The 17,593-nt window shown below is 30.6% G+C and overlaps 1 protein-coding gene across 3 annotated transcripts in view; it reads left to right on the top strand.

The window, feature by feature from the left end:
• LOC129975600 (MICAL-like protein 1) overlaps positions 1–17,593 on the top strand; it is a 63,756-nt gene that overhangs the window by 10,487 nt on the left and 35,676 nt on the right. The window contains exon 1 of one of the 3 annotated variants that reach the window (XM_056088667.1): positions 459–604. The exons of the other annotated variants lie outside the window; for them this stretch is intronic. The gene's annotated coding sequence lies outside the window, so the exon portion shown is untranslated. Of the gene's footprint in view, positions 1–458; positions 605–17,593 lie in introns of those variants that run through there. 3 annotated transcript variants of the gene reach the window in all.

Below are 17,593 nucleotides of genomic sequence, written 5' to 3'. Positions count from 1 at the left end.
TCGGTCGACAGAATGTTGTCCAAAAATAATACCTTGTTTTCTTTCCCTTAATTTCTTATCACAAAATGCTCGTGTGTGTGTGGGGGGACTGGAAATAAAAGTATGAGCCTTCGTAGCGTTCAAGACCTTGTAGGCCTTTCAAGGTCCACAATTTCTAAGCGGGTTGAAGATGGCACCACTTTTATTAGGAAGTAGTTGAAAAGTAGAGATAAAAGAAATAATTGTTATATTCAGTATTATCGGGTGGAGAGGTTGCCAATTTCTTATTTCAGCTTAATAAGCGCACGGAACAATTGAAATGAAGGATTTTTTTTCCTTTGTTATCGTTTTTTTCCTGATGAGATAATGCTTTCTTTTATCACGATTTTGTCGTTTTAATATAAAATTTCATTGATTAGAAGCTCGATGGAGCCTGCAAGTGAGATAAGGAAATCCGTAGTGTAAGGGCGAAATGATTGAATACAGTAGTGAAATTGTGTCCTGAAGACTTTTGCGGTTGAGGCTTTTTGTGTTTCTTAAGAAGTCTGTAAATATTACTTAGACGATATCAGTGGAATGCGGATTAAAATCTTTTTTCAGGGAATACATTACATATTTATTTAAGGTATGTGGTTTCGTTCGAGATAATTTTTTTTTTTTTTTTGAAAAACATTTTAAAGTAGTTGTATTTTTGAATTTTCGCATAAAATTGGTTTAAAAAAAAGAAAACTTAGAAATATAGAAATTAAATACGAAATTTATTATTATTATTATTTTATTATTATTATTGCTTGGAAAGAAATATAAAACAAAAGCTTCCAGCATTAGAAGTTTATCAAATGATTTGTTCAAAATCTTGCAGACAACTTAAGAAATAGATTACGTAGTTTTTAAACTAATAAATAAACTGTATTTTATCCAGTCTTTAAATATTAGTTCAATTAGTGAATAACAGCATTTTTTTTTCTCGTTTTTTTGGTATTGTGAAGCATTAAAAAAAACTACACATTATTTTTAAATGATCATATTACTTATTTTCTAATTCAGGAATTAGAAAATAAGCAATACAAGCATTACATATTGAGAAATTATTTTATGAAAGTCGAACAAAAGAAAAAATCTGATTTTTATATATGGGGATTATGGGAAGGAAATTCTACCAAAATTTATAATTTGAAAAAATAGATTTAAAAGATATAATATAGCATTAAAACTTATATTATGCAAATATAAATATCAGTGTAACTTTCCAAAGGAAGAAATAAAACTCAAATGGTTTTATGAAGAGGACTGTTCAGAAATTAAAATTTTTATTCAATAAACTATTTGATATTTTTGGAAAAAAATGTTAAAGAAAATATTATGGTGTTGCTCTGTATTTACCTGTTAATGAATAGCGCAAATATTTTTGTTCTACTTCTTTGTCTAGTAATTTAAAGAAGAACTGAGGAATAACTTTTGACCCACTAAAAGTCAGACAATTTGATTGAAAAACACCAAATAAACTGTGGAAGGTGAAAATTTGCATTTCGGCAGTTTTTTCCTATTTAAATGCTGAATTAATTAAGAGGGATTGTGATTTTTCTTGCTGTAGTTATTGAAAATATTTTTTGAACAAAATTGACTTTTTATACTATTTTAAAATTCAAGAAGTTGCTATTTTAATAAGACCAATTTAATTACCGAGCAACTTTTTTCGTGTGAATTTTGATTTTTTTTTTTTTTTTTTTTTGCATAATTTCTAATAATATTTTGTTATTGCAATGCAATTCAAACCCTTTTTTTTTATTTATCATTTACTATTTAATCATGTGGTTTTCTTTCGTCATGGAAAGTGAAAGAAAAAGAATTCTGTTAATTATTTGATCAGTTTACAATGAAGAATAATAAAGTTACGGCCCTGTGAAATATAGCAATGACCTGGTTAATTATGTTCCTATTAGTTAATTGATATCAAGGAAATTTATTCCTTTAGGAAGGTTTATGAACATAATAAACAGAAAACATGTAAGACTATTAAAACAACGTCTCTATCATAATTTGAAACTTAAGATAATTGATTTAAAATAAACAAGATCTAGTTATTCATATGCGAGTTTATTTTATATAAATACAACTAATATTCCCGTGGAATTAGCTAATCAGCAAAGGCTACTTTCTTATAACTATATCCAACTTATCATTGTAATGATGAGACCATTTTTAAAAAGTAAAATGTTGACGTTAATTTTTTTATAAAAAGATTCTAACAGTCTTATGTTTTTCGTTAATAAATTTTATGACGAAATTTTTTTAAAAAAATATTTTATCTAATATATGAAAAAAATAGATAAGATAAATATTGATTTATCTAGTTCATTAACATTTATTTTTTCATGAAAAATATGAACACTGTGATATCAATTCTCTGTTGATGTATTAAACGAAAAACGATTTTTTTCCCCATTTATTTATTTGTATGTATATGCTTATAGTAAATTATTTATAATCTTTGGATCACGTAAAGACGAAATTTTAAAGTATCTTTTAAAACAAGACAGTACTTTCTCCCCTTCCCGAATTTCTGTTTTTCATTACATGCGAAATGGTTCAATTTCTTAATCGAAATTATCGAATTAAAGTTCTTCAATCTTTGTCTGTTGTAAAAAAATTAATTTCAATCAGAATTTAATTAATAAGATACATAGATTTTTTTAATAATTACTTCTCTCTTTCCTAAGCATTATTTTTATTTCTCCCTAGACTTTTACAAGAATCAGCATCTTTTGTTCTGTGAGCATTGGTTCTACGAAATATGAGATCATATAGTTGAAATTTCAAAATACTGCTTGTTCTTGTACATTTTTTGATGATAACTGGTGAATTATGTAACTAAGTTGATTTCATCGGTTTATCAAATTAGTCGTTCAGAGATTAGATTGTACACAAGTTACCTTGCATCTCATTATTAGGATTTGGTGATTTCATCGTCTCTATTTATATTCTGCTGAATAAAATACGATTCTTTGTCGCCGTTTTTATTTCCATTTCATTTAATCAAACGTTGCTTATCACTCTCATTTTAGATAGAAATGAAAACGCAGTCGATTTAGACAGAACTTCAAAAATCAGATCCATGCAGGTTGTCGATGAATAAAATCATTGGTAACCATACATCTCAAACCGATTTTTTGGTTTTTTTAACACATTGAAAACCACCCTAATTTCGCATGGCTTGGCCATCTGTCCAAAGTGAATTTTTCATTATACGTTGAAAGTTTTGTTGAAATTTTAAATAGACAAATTAATTTAATTTGTTTAATATAATTAATAATAATAATTATTAAACAAATTAATTTGTTTAATTGTAATCATTCGTAATTAAATATTATATACGTATATAATGTTTTTCTACATTTTAATTGCATTAATTTCCTCACACCATTTTAGAAACGATGATATTGAAAAAAATTAAAAATATTGAAAATGTACTGTGTTTTTAATACTAAGTAAAAACAACAACAACAACAAAAAAAAAACCTACGCATTTTGTGTTTGTTTACCTGTTAGTCCAATGTCAACAATTGAGGTTTTTCTTTGGAAGCACCTAGATTCAGTTATCTTTCATTTTTCATTCGGCTGAAATGGGTTAACCCTTTAAGGCGCCATTTTTTTCTAGTCATATTATGTTAAAATATTTTTAGACTTGAAATTAGAATAAGAAAAGGGATTCACTTAGCTTATTAGATAAATTTAATTTGATTCATTAATTAATTTGGTTAATTAATAATTAAGTAACAAATCAAGACACATCATTTTGTCTGAGATAAAGAACTGAAGCATCTAAGTTTCTGACTTACTAAAAAAATGTGTCAGAACTAATGCCAACCTACATAATTTCATACACAGATTGATAAATTTGGTGGGAAGCATACTTCCCACGGCCTAGAAAGGGTTAATTAGTAACAAACCAAATATGCTGAGAATGACTTTTTAAATTAAAATAATTACTTAAATAGAGAATACCAAATAATAGAGAGTATTTGTCTGCCTATGAGCATAACTTATTATTAAACTTATTAACTAGGTTTACCGAGAGGTCATTTTGATACCACTGAAAAAACTTTTCGTTCATTTTCTTCAAGAAAATTATTGCCGTATTTTATGAGAATATTTTAATTAATTTTTACTTACATTTATAAGACACATAATCGCAAATCTTATCCTTTTCTTTTTTTAGTTTCGGAGAAATGTGTGTTATATACCTACTTTTACCGAAAGAGGCATTTTGACCATTCAAATAAATATTGAGAATATATACATTTATATTTAAATATGCAACGGCTTGATAGGGATGCACATAGATATAGGTGTAAATATAGAAATAAGTATGTGTTTGTAAAATGTGTTTATTTAAGAAGCAAGAAGCCGAAAGTCAGTCAGATAGAATCTATTATAGGATGTTAGTAAGAAGACATGTGAGTCAATGTTTTGGTAGAAGATGAAGGTAGAAGAATAGATGGTTTTGAAGACCTAGATTAGAAAATAAACACTTTTTTTTAATAAATAAACAATTTTGACCCCTAAGGTAGAAATAGGTATATGCCAATTCATGGTAAACTAGTGTTAAGCTGGAGGAATAAAATTTGGTATGTGGCTTCTTACATCTAAATCTGTAGATTTCTATCAAAATATGGGCGAAATCTGCTGAAAACTTTCCATCTATATTTGAATATGATTACTCAAAACCGCAGAAAGCTAGAAGGAAAAAAATACAATACATGAAAAATTATTGAATACAAAGTTTATTAAAATAGGGAAAAATTAAAAAAAAAGAAAAAAGGACCAAATTCGTCAAAGGGATGATCATCTATCTGCCTGTGTATTCTTATGTGAATGTACATGGTTACACATAAATGCAAAGATAAATAAATGAAATTTGGTATTTCTTTTTAGACCAAAATTGTAAATCTGTATTAAAATTTAAACCCAATCAAAAATAGTAAGATGTCTAAAATTCATATTTGGACTTATGATACTACGAATTAATATAATAATTAGTTATGGCACTCAGAAATAACACTCACGTTAAATATTTAGTTAAACGCGTAGAAATAGAATGGGAAGTTCTATTTCTACGCTCTTGTACATTTGTCATAACCGTAGAGGGTTCGCTGTCTCTCTTCCCTTTCCTACCGCCATGATACGTTGAGGTAAAAATGACTTTTATTTAAAAAGAGCGGAAAAGAATGTCTTGTACTGTTTTATGTGTACGAGAAAGTTGAGGGTCACTCGTTATTTATGCAGTGATAATAACGAACCAACAATGTAAATAATGGAGCCAATTTTTTTGATGTCACAATCGCATCTTTACATGTAATAAAGATTTGTTTTATTATTCGGCTTACTTGGGTTTATTTGGCTTACTCTGAATGGCTTAGTCAGCAAAGTAATTTTAAACTTAAAATTTATTAGATCGTCTAAGTATTGTCACCTAAAGTACAAATTCTTGTAAAAATTTAAAATTAATCTTGCATCAAATTGGTTATCTGTCGGTCTATCATTTAAATGCAATAGCTCATAAACAAACAAACAAACAAACAAAAAAATTAGTATGAAAACTTGCTACTAAAACTGATTTTCTTGTTCTAAAATTAATATTCTGCCAATTCACGGCTTTGTTCAAGGTCCACAGTTTTTATACGCAGGGAGAGAGGATACTTTTATTTAAGAATATGCGATGAAATTTCGAAGAGTCCATTCCCATTGATTTATCTTCATAATGCCTTATGCATTTCAAAATTAAATTGTGTTGCATATTTAATTTAATTTCAGTTAGAAATATATTTTCGTTTTTAAGAGAGTGTGCTGAAAAATTTTATAGAGGAGTAAGCCATCCTCGTTATCTGATTACTGTTCAGAATAATGAGGTCCATCTTATGTTTTTAAAATGGGATTTTAAAATAAATTAAATAAGAAGTTCATTGTTGTTTTATTCAAGATTGTGTCTGTACTGCTGTCTTACACCATTATACTTAAATTTTATTTTGAGAGTCTAAGAACAATTTATTAATTGTGAAAATTATAAAGGAGAGATCTATTCTACCTGGTAGATTTGCTGAATTTAATCAAATAAATTGGAAATGCTTATCTTGTATGGAAATTGTGAATATTTCTCTTTCATTCTGTATGATCTTAGAACTATAAATTTTCGTTGTTCGTCAAAGCGGAAGTAACACGTGTAAAATAGTACCCAATAATTATATGGTTCATAAGAAAATGATAATTATAAATCACCATTTCTGTTCATTATTTATGATTCATGGAGGGAGGAACAAAAGAGAAATTAATGCTGATTTTGATCATCTTCCTCTGATGTAAGTGATGAGCTATTGTTGCTGTCTTCCTTCCGCAACAGAATAAAGTTAAAATTATCCGGAATTAAGTTCAGAATTTTGACTGCCATAGTGAACATGATATTTGTAATTTTACAAATTCGATTTAAAATATGCCATTTGTACTTACTACACATCTTATTGAACAACTGAGAACTATACTTGTTGGGATCTGCTAAATTGTCCTGTAGTGTTTGTTGCATTAGCATTTAGATGAAAGAAATAAACAAGCATGAATTTTGTTGAAAAAAGCGATTATCGATATTTAAATCTATTTCCGTATTTATAACACATATATATATATATATATTGTGCAATGACGGATTTCCTGACTGCATTCTTTATTTGAGCAATATTGTTAAAATATTACGGAAGTTCTTGTGATAATGCTCGCATTTTTTTAGAGTAACTTCTAAAACTACTAACCTTTGCAGTTAACAGTGCTAACCTTTTTCAGTTTTTTAAAAAATTAAATTACTTTGTTAAGAAACAAATTATATTTTACATTTTAAGGAATTCTTTTCACCCTTTAAAGGGCCATTTTTTTCTAGTCATATTATTTAAAAATATTTTTAGGCTTGAAATTAGAATAAGAAAAGGGATTCATTAAGCTTATTAGATAAATTTAATTTGATTAATTAATTAATTTGGTTAATTAATAATTAAGTAATAAATCAAGACGCATCATTTTGTCTGAGATAAAGAACTGAAGTATCTAAGTTTCTGATTTACTAAAAAAATTTCAGAACTTATGCCAACCTACATAATTTCATACAAAGTTTGATAAATTTGGTGGGAAGCATACTTCCCACTGCCCTAGAAAGGGTTAATGTAAATTTTCGTGATGTATAAATCTTGAATTAAAATGAAGCCTTTTGTAATCACTTGGGACCGCGATGAAAAGTTAATGTTATGTTAAGATCGGTACTTTTCAAGGCCAGAGAGTCGTACATTAGAAATCTGATCACCGTTGGAAGGAGCTTGGCGCACATTAAATTCCTCGTGACCATATCTTCTTCCGCTGTTGTAGATTAAATTGGTCAAGGTGTTGTCTTTGTTATCAGTCAAAATTATGAGATTCATCACAGAATAAACTATAATGTAACTTTAAATAGTGGCATTAATCTAAGTAAATCGAATCTATAAACCGTGACCAAAACTGGGTCTCTTAGTACATTTTAAAGTTTAATTGAAGATTTTTTGGGTCCTAAAGACTGTTAATATAAACTTTTCGCTAAAATTTAATATTATTCTAGGGTCTCACTCGCAGATGGCTTATTATTTTTGTTCGTTAAGGAACTAATGAGAGTTCCACATATTTTAATTTGACGATATTATTTGCAAAAGTACTTTACAACGAAAAAGTATGAGAATACACAATAGAAGGTAAAAATGCTTATAATACTGTCTTCTTTTTTGACATAGTAATTTGTAACAATTATTAATCAAAGATAATTAAACAAGTTTTCTAAATAGCGAAATTTTTTCCGTTATTTTATTATCATTAACTAGGAGACTTCGTTCTCTCCCAGAACCCTCGATAGACCTATCGGGGGTTATATCTCACCTCACCTCGCTTTCGCTTGCCAACCCCGATATTGTCCGATACTGTACGCGATGTTCGTCAGTTTCATTTAGCAAGTAAAACTCCACTGGCCATTCGTACAATGGTGGAAGCGTAATCTTTCTATAACGAGAACATACTATTTTCGATCGGCCTATTTCCGATTCAAAACTCAGAGCTCCATAATGAGAATATTCTTTGTTTATATCTCCAATATCTAAATATTGAATCAATTTTTCGCATTTTGCCGCCAAATTAGAAGCTTGACGATCAGCTTTTCTTTTCAAATTGCCAGATTCTCGCTCGATCTTTCTTCGCATTTTTTTCTTCTTTTTTTCCCATCTGATATCGCTGAAAGCTTCATTCTATTAAAAAAAAAAAAAAAGCAATGCATTGTTAATACGTGTGTTGCTTAAGTATACTCAGATGATTGCTAGCCAAGAGACGAAAAAGGTAAACAAACCAGAGAAAGCTATTCATCAGTGGTGCTACAAATGAACAATTGTCAGTTGTCTAAAAGTAAAATTAATAAAACATATTGTTTTAAACTCATTTTCTATTAATTTAGTTTTAATTAAAGCTTTTATTTTTTTGTCACTATTTTAATATCAAGTGCTGTATAAATGCGTACTATGACGTAATAATAATTTTCATTAAATATTTCAAATAATGCTAGCAAAATCTCAAATGCCATGGGTCAGGTGACTCGCCGTTAACCAATCACAAAGCGAATAAAGCGCAATGTTAAAGTAATTTTTTATATAATAGATTGATATTATTATTTTGATGTCAATATTACTTGGTGTCGTGTAGAAATTTGTCAGTGGAAAATAGGATTAATTAGAAGAGATTTCTCAATAAGAAGAGTTAAAAAGTATTATTTTAATATAAAATTACAACAAAAAATCATTATTTTCTAACATTTCCACCCAAAGAACTTACTTCACGCATTTCAAATTTATCACGTTTATCACATTATCTCTCTTATTCATTTTCAAAAGCATGATTAAAAAAAAAAGAAAGAACAATGGTTCTTACCGATTTTGTACATGAAGTAGTTGTTCAATATCTGGAACAGGGGTGGCGAACCTTTATGGATCAACGTGCTATTTTTTTCTAAAGAAATGTTCAATGAGCTATATATGTGCCGCCAAATAATTTTGACTTGTGATTATTGGGGAAATAATAAAATTAAATACTAACAACTCAAAACTTTTTCTTTATTATGAAAAAATACATTTTGCACTGTCTAGTAGTAAATAGCTTAGTTATGTGTAATTCAAATTAAAATAATATTATTGAGACTTCTGTTGTTGCAGATTAGATGACAAATATCTTATATTAGTATTGTAAGGTGTTATTTTTAGCAGAATGCATGCTGAATTGGGGGTCATCTGCCAAACGGTTTCTAAGCGAGTCTTTAATGTTATTCATCTTTGTAAATAATGACTCGCAGGTATAAGTAGATGAAAATATAGTTAAAATAGCATGAACCAGCTTCTTCAAACAGTTAAATGTGCCTGGAATCGAATTCCATGTTTTCAAAATTTTGTTCCTGGCATTTTTACTTATTTGGCTTGCTAATCTTTCTGTTTCAATCCATTCCAACTTTTTCCTTGTTCCAATAAATTTTTGAATCTATATTGAACTAGACTGGAAATCAATCAGTTGCATTTCAAATTATTCAATTTTCAACCAATCGACTTGGGATAAATTCAGTTTATCAAATGAAATTATATCGGGGTACATAATAAACTTCCGATAGTTCTTTGAACTGAGAAAATCTCGCTGAAAATTCCTTGATTGAAAAATCAATAACGCAAATAAATTCTTCAATAACTTTTTCTTTGTCTGGTTTCTCATATACATCAAAATATGATATATATTATTGATATTTTTTTCAAGTTTGGGATGTGATATTTTTTTTTTCAAGTTTGTAGTTTTCTTGTAATAATATCGTTTCTGAAAACACACAGTTTAGAGACAAAAGTGTGAATGAGATCCATCATGATGACAATTTTTTTATTTGTGCCTTGAAGTTTTACGTTCAATTGATTGAAATGTTGGCATGTGTCTGTAAAAAACATCAATTTTTGAACGCCACATAATATCCAACAACTATAGGTATTGTTCAATTTCCCCTCATTTTGCAGAAACAGTCTGGTTTCTTTCAAGCAGTCAACACACCTTTGAAATACGTTCCAACGGCTCAACCAGCAAACATTATTATACATTAGTGAGCTATTATACACCGAGTTGACTTCATCCAACAAAGCATCAAATATCCAGAATAACTCCCTTCATAGAACGGACAGCTGCGAGACGTGCAGGATGAGTCAGTTAGGTTCCTGGAGGTGTTCACTGGGATGTTGAACCATGCTAATTCCAGTGTCATGACCAACTGCTCAAGGTTACGCTTGTGAGGATCCATGGTGCAAACAACCCGATCGAGATCGTCCCACAGATTCTCGATTTGTGTCAAGTCCGGGGAATTTGCTGATCAAGGGAGTACGGTAAACTCATACCGTAGCTCTTCGAACCACACAGGTACACTGCGAGCTTTATGAACGTTGCATTGTCCTTCTGGTAGATGCCATCATCCCGAGGAAAAACAATTCGCATGTAGGGGTGAAAATGATCCGCAAGGATAGATGCATACTTGTGTTAATCCATGGTGCCTTCTACAATGATAAATGCACCCAGAGAATACCACGAAAACATTTCCCAGACCATAATGCTTCCTCCTCCAGTTTGGACCCTTCCGGCAATTGTTGCTGTTTCCTTTCTGACATTACATTTCAGCCGTATACGCAAATGTCCATCTGTCCGATGGAGCATAAAACGTGATCAATCGGAAAAAGCCACCTGTTTCCACTTAGTGTGGAAGTCCAGTTTCGGTACTGGCGTGCAAATTCTGGCCTTCGTCGCCGATGAACAGCAGTCAGCATAGGTGCATTAACCAGGCGTCTGCTGTGAAGGCCCATATGCAGCAACGGTCGCTGAACCGTCCTTGTGGAGACACTGTTGGTAGCTCCTTGATTTATCTAGGCGGTCAGTTGCTCAACGACTGCGCGTCTGTTCGCCCGAATGCATCTTCACAGCCGTCGTTCACCTCTGCCATCTATGGCCCGTGGTGCACCACATTTGTCTTGCCGTTGATTTTGGATAGTGCCATTTTCCCATGCATGGTATACTTTTACCACTGCGGCCCGTGAACAGTTTACAAAATTAGCCGTTTTGGAAATGCTTCCACCCTTGGCCCGAAAGCCAATGATCATCCTTTCCGAACGTCTGATAAATCGCTGCGTTTCTTCATGACTGTAAGAACTGAAATATTTTCCGAATACTTACAATACTTATTACAGAATACTTACAACACACTTTATATATCCACCAAATTTGCTGATAACACGTGCCTTCTGAGATTGGTTATTTAACTGTGACGTCAAAAGTAGGCGGTGGTCACATTAATATGACTGGACTGTGTAGAAACAAATTGTCGCTGAATAATTGTTCTGAATATATCACTGTTCGTTTACATCAATTAGACAGCTTTAACAAACAGAAAACACTCTTAAATTTTAAATATTATTAAGAAAAATTTAATTTTATAAAAAGTTTAATACTGCCATTTTATTAAGTCTGTTTTGTTGATTATTGAAATCTATATTATAGCTAATAAAAGATGATTTTATATTATATGACACTAGAATATTCTTATAGAAAACCTTTCCGTCTTCTAGAATATTTGATTAGTAATATATTTATGTTTAAATTCAATTTTATTTCTTGATTGAAAGCAACCATAATTGCGGGGGGGGGGAAGCAGTCCTTTTTTTTTTTTTTTTTTTTTTTTGTTATCTATGCATTGACCTTGAGCGTATTGTTTTTCAATCTGTATAATTCATATTACATATATACACGAAATAATAAAGAATGATTCTACACTTCATGAATCGGCGGCATAATTTTCTGTTAACTAATTGCCCCCCCCCAAAAAAAAGTAAGATTACTGGTTTATGAGTATTCCCTCATCAAGTTTATAGCTTGGAATAATAAAATATTATTAATTTGAATCTTTAGGATAAATTTTTATTTGAATTTCAGTTTCTCTAAATCGAATTTATAATATAAAAAAAAGCTTATAAATAAATATTTTCCTTTTGTAGTTTCTATATTCATAAAATACGCTCTTTCAAAATTAACTCCGTTTTTCTATTAAAGGGTCAAAGTAGAATAAAGTTTCCATTGAGGAATTCGAATGCTTTTATGCAAAAAGGGATCAACTGTCTTATTTTATGAATTTTGTAATCTCTGTAGAAACTTAGTGTATAATAAACTAGTCTGAGATATAAAATTGATATTTTATCGCATATTACTTATAAATGCAGCAAATAATTTGGAACTAGAGGAAGGGATTTCTTTTGGCCTTCTAACGTAATTGAATGTTTTAGCACATTTCTTCCCGTTCTCCTGAACAGTGGGGGTAGACTCGTGTAAAGAGGGAGGCGATGAACCCTCACAATTTATGGATGCCCGCAATGTGAATGATTCCATTACGCTTTCTGATGTTAAAGGGGGGGGGTCATTTTTTTATGTAGTGATGCAGTATGGCGCGTTTTATGTTTTGCAATATAACTAAGAAAACTGAATACTCATTTTGGTTGCACCTTTTTGATTGATTTAATCTAAAATATGGCACAAATCGACAAATTTGGCTCAAAACCCACGTACCAAATTTTATTTATCGAAGTAGTTGTAATTTTTGAGTTATCATATACACAAGGATTTGTAGACCAGCCAAAAGCCCCCCACCCCGATACACACACCTTTTGACCGATTGTAAAATTTCGTACTCATTTACAGTTCTGATGATAAATCTGTATACCCCCCCCCCCAAGTTTTATCCATACAGCTCTTTGCATTTGTGAGTAATGTTCATACGGACATACAGTCAGGCAGGCATATGAATTTCTCTTCTATCGATTTCATCCGAATTTTGTTAAAAGTCTAATAATGTAATGTTAAGACAACATGCCGAATTTTATCGCTCTGTTATTTCTATAAGTTCCAACGTTTTTGAGTAATATTTACAGACAAACAAGTATAAATTTCAAGGTATGTTTTTCAGCCTTGGTTAATTTTTTTTGATTATTACAATGCTCACTTTTCTTTATATCCTTCTATATTGCTTTTTTTTTTTAATTCTTCGTAAACGAGAAATTAATTACTTAAGGATACAACCCGAGTTAATTAATTCCACTTTATGTAAGTAAATGTGACATTAAAAAATAATTTGGTCCTTGAGTACTTAAAAATGCAGCAATGAAAATTGTTTCTGTGTTTTGCGAAAATAGATTTATCTCAAAATGCATACTTTGGAGTTGATTTCCCATCGCATGATTGCATCCACTTATTGTCAGCGTTCGATGCCCTAAATTTAAAAAATAATTATTGCACAATGAAAGCTTAATTAATATATCCTACAATTATTTAAAAATTGCAGCTGGCGAAAGAAACAGCCATTTAACTGAGTGGTGAAACAAAAACCGTTTTTAAGAGCGGTTTGTGCGTAATCATTGAAGTGAAGTGGTGATTGAAACTCTTTTATATAATAAATGAAGTAGGTTGTTTCCCCTATTTGCTTCCCTTCCTACCCCTCATCCTTCCGTCTGTTACTAATTATACGTCAAACTAGCACACGGCTTTTATCGCTTATAATGATCCTTTTTAGATCGATAAAATATGAAGTTTGTTTATTGAAAATGTTATCTTTGTATGTGAAAATTAATGACACAGGTACTGTCTTTGATCTCGGTTTGGATATTAAACGCGAATGAGCTAAACCTTGTTTTTTTTTTTTTTAAAAAAAAAAAAGGTTGATAATATATCAGAAAAGAACTCAAGTGTTCCCAACTCTTGCTCTCCTAACGCTAATATTTTTTATATCTCTCTGAAAATGCCATTTATTTAATTGTGATTTTCTGCTTTGTGTTATTATAAATTATCTGTATTGTGTAATTATAAATTATTATTATTATTTACTAACTGCTTTTTGCGACCATCAGGTTCGATTTAAATATTGATTGTGTTTATATTAATCGATAAAGTAGTGCAGTGATTGTGTTGCTATTAATCGACAAAGTAATGCAGTAATTGTGTTTATATTAATCGATAAAGTAGTGCAGTAGTTGTGTTTATATTAATAGATAAAGTAGTGCAGTAGTTGTGTTTATATTAATCGATAAAGTAGTGCAGTAATTGTGTTGTTATTAGTCGATAAAATAGTGTAATAATTGTGTTGATATTAATCGGTAGTTGCGAAATGCAAATGCGTTTGTAATTTAATAATCGTTGCTAGACAGGTATTTCAAATTTTGATGATGAAGCAGCTGATCCTGTTTGAAACCTTGTGTTCGAAAAATGAAATCATTTTGATGGTTGTCCAAATAACTGTGCATTATCGTAAACAGGTGAGGGAATTTGTACTCACAAAATTCACCGTGGCAATTTAATAAGGATCCTTTATCAATGTCCATTGTTCACTGTTAGCTGTTCATTTCCTGCTAATGTACATTATGTCACTCTTCAGTATAGTATACGCTATCTTTGCTGTTTGATTTAGAACACATTTATCGTTTGGCTGTGAAATCATGAAGTGACGTTGTTTTCTAGTCATATAGCATGCCCGCCAAAATTTAGATTGGCAAGTGATAGGGTAAAAGGCACTCATTTAATTTAAATTTTCTGATTTATTTATTATTTCTCTGTTCAAAGCTAATGATTCTTTAATGCATGGAAATTGCTAAAGGCTACCCGCCTTTGAGTGACCACATTGTTCTTTCAGACTATTGGCTGTTTAGACTGTTAAAAGACTGACATGGAATGCATTTTTTTAAAAATAATTTCTCCTGGTTAATTGATGCGACTGAAAAACAGGAATACAGTTGAATCAATCTACTACAAATTCTATCGTATTAATTAAAAAGTTTTTAATTAAGTATCATAAAGTAAAAGAAGTGAAAATTCTATTTAGGAATTAATGATTGGCAAAAGCCCGTTTTTGAATATTTTGATGGGTGAGTTTGAATTTCATCATAACATTAAAATACATTTTCAAATTGCGTATCAAATTAAATTTTTTAAAATTAAAAATAAAGAAAAATATGCAGAAATGAAATTGACATCATTAAAAAGGTACCTTAACCGCCCCCCCCCCAAAAAAATGTAAAAATCACTTTTGTGAAATAATCTTTTGGGAAGATATGAACATCAATTTTTATCCGCAAGTCACAGCAATTATCCTTTCGGCGAGAGTGAAATCTATTTTCGCGCATGATTCAACTTTGACTCTCACTTATGTATTCTTGTTATTTTACATCTTCTTTGAATGAATAGGTTTCTAGTGACATGAGTGAATCTTCCAAGCACTTCTAATGATATTTTGCAACTCCATTAATTAACTAAAGGAAATGTCGAATTAAATGTTGCTGTAAAAATGTTCAATGAATCAGTCTGAAATTCTTACGATGATTCGTTTGTCGTTTTTTGTTGCCGTTCGACAGTAAATAAGGCCAATTTCTGCGCCACTTACGTTAGCGTTTTAACTGATAAAAGCACTCACTAGAAGGACATTTCGCTTATTTTCAGAGTTACAATGCCCTTTTGCTAAATTTCCTGTTTTTCTGAAGTCACATTTTGTACTCAGGTTGATAAACTACGACACGGCTAGGTTTGACCTTTACTGAAGAAGACTGATTCAAAAAGGCTTCTAATATCGCATACTTCTCATTCGTGATATACTTTACTCAATCTCATAAAATAAACAAACATTTGCTGCAAGACGAGATATAAACCGTACCTATTTTTGCTATGTTTTCATATAAACTTCCGTTGCATTTATATATTGGCTGTTTGAAAAGAATCATTTGAGTGTTGTGTTTTCTACTATCTAAATATATTTTCTCATTATTCTGTCAGTGTTTTTTTTTTTTTTTTTCCCCTCTCTCTCCTCAGCCGCAGTTATGTAAAACTATAAACGTAAATAAGAATGGAAGTAAAATACTTACTCTTAATCTTAATTTTTAAATATTTTGAACTTAGTTATTAAATTAAGCTTCAAATTACTGTAAACGTTGTGCCGTGGTCATTGATTGTAGGGTTGTGCCGTGGTCATTGATGGCCATTAGGATTCCGTTAGTTCCCCGCCGCTTGATGACATAATGACGGTCGTTAATTTTCCCCAGATGCTTAGCCATAGTGGGAATAACTACGACGTAAATTTTTATCTGATTGATTTTTTTACCATGTTTTAAATCGGTATTCTTTCTATATTATTTCCCTCCCTCTCGTAAACTATACAAGTTAGAGATTTATGATGCCTGATAGAATTTTTTCAATAAGATTTTATTGCACACGATATATTTGGCGCTGCACAATCATTTTCACTGCACCGCTAAAGTCTTCATTTTGCACCTATAAAGCCTACCAAATCCATTCAATTTCTAATATTTCCAATATAAAAATTTTTTTTTAATACACGGAAGTTAAATGCATATTTTGAGGGGGAACAAATTACCTTTATCTTGCTGTAAAACAGGAATCATCAAATTTAGTGATAATATCCATGTAGCGGAAATTTTGTTCCGCTTAGCGTCATTCGATATCTAACACAGTTTTCGATGTCAATATGTTTATCTAGTCTATCAACCATTGTTGACAAGAGCGCATATACATTTCAGGATTTTACTCACGTGGAAATGTAACAATAGCCTGTGCACACCTGACGCACACCTATGGAGGGTGTAAGTGAAATCCCCAGCACCAATTGAATAAAAATTAGCACAATGAAAAAAAAAGGTCGTCTGGAACTGGTTTCCTCTCTTCTGCAAGTGTGTCTGGTTGTTCCCCGTCTTTATGTTCATTCCATGAAGCGGTGCGCAGACTTTTAGGTCAAGAATTCGGCTTTGAAGAATTGTGATTTTTAGAAGTTTTGTTATTGATATTGAAAATAATAGTTTTGACCAGGCGTGGAGACGTTTTGAAATATTTTCATTCCGGTTCAACTTTTTCCAGAGTAATTGAATCATGCCTTTTAAGATTCCCCATAACTACGACATGATTGGTAGTTTGCGGACTTTTTGTCTTTGGCAAAGGTTTTGTGGTCCTTTGTATTTTCTACTTTCGAGAAATGATCCTTTGTTATGATAAATACCTGGAAGTTATGAAAAATATTGTACTTCACGTTTTCTTCATTGTTTTAACGTACGAAATACCGATAAAAAAAGGGAAAAGAACCAGAAAGAGTGTCCTTTTATCAGTTTACTTACTCAATACTACGCATTTTGTGGTTAGCTTCGTTGTTCCGTGAAGATAATTAATTATACATTTTGACTCTATTTTTTTCTTTGACCGATTGAATCTAAAATAAGATATAAATTTACTATATTGATATCAAAATCAGATGTGAAATTTTTATTTATCGCTTATATGGTGTTTTTAGTAAATGCTTTTATAAACATACTGGCAGATGGTTCATCCGTTGACGAATTCAATTCAAAATTACAAATCTACAACTTTGATGGATTTGCTAATTTTGATTTACTAATATTGATCCATTTAATTTCTGATTTTTAGTTACTAGCACTTTTTTTGTCCCACGTCGATAATTATTATG

Source organism: Argiope bruennichi, chromosome 7 (genome assembly GCF_947563725.1).
Source record: "Argiope bruennichi chromosome 7, qqArgBrue1.1, whole genome shotgun sequence".
NCBI lineage: Eukaryota > Metazoa > Arthropoda > Arachnida > Araneae > Araneidae > Argiope > Argiope bruennichi.
This window is presented reverse-complemented; position numbering and strand designations above follow the sequence as displayed.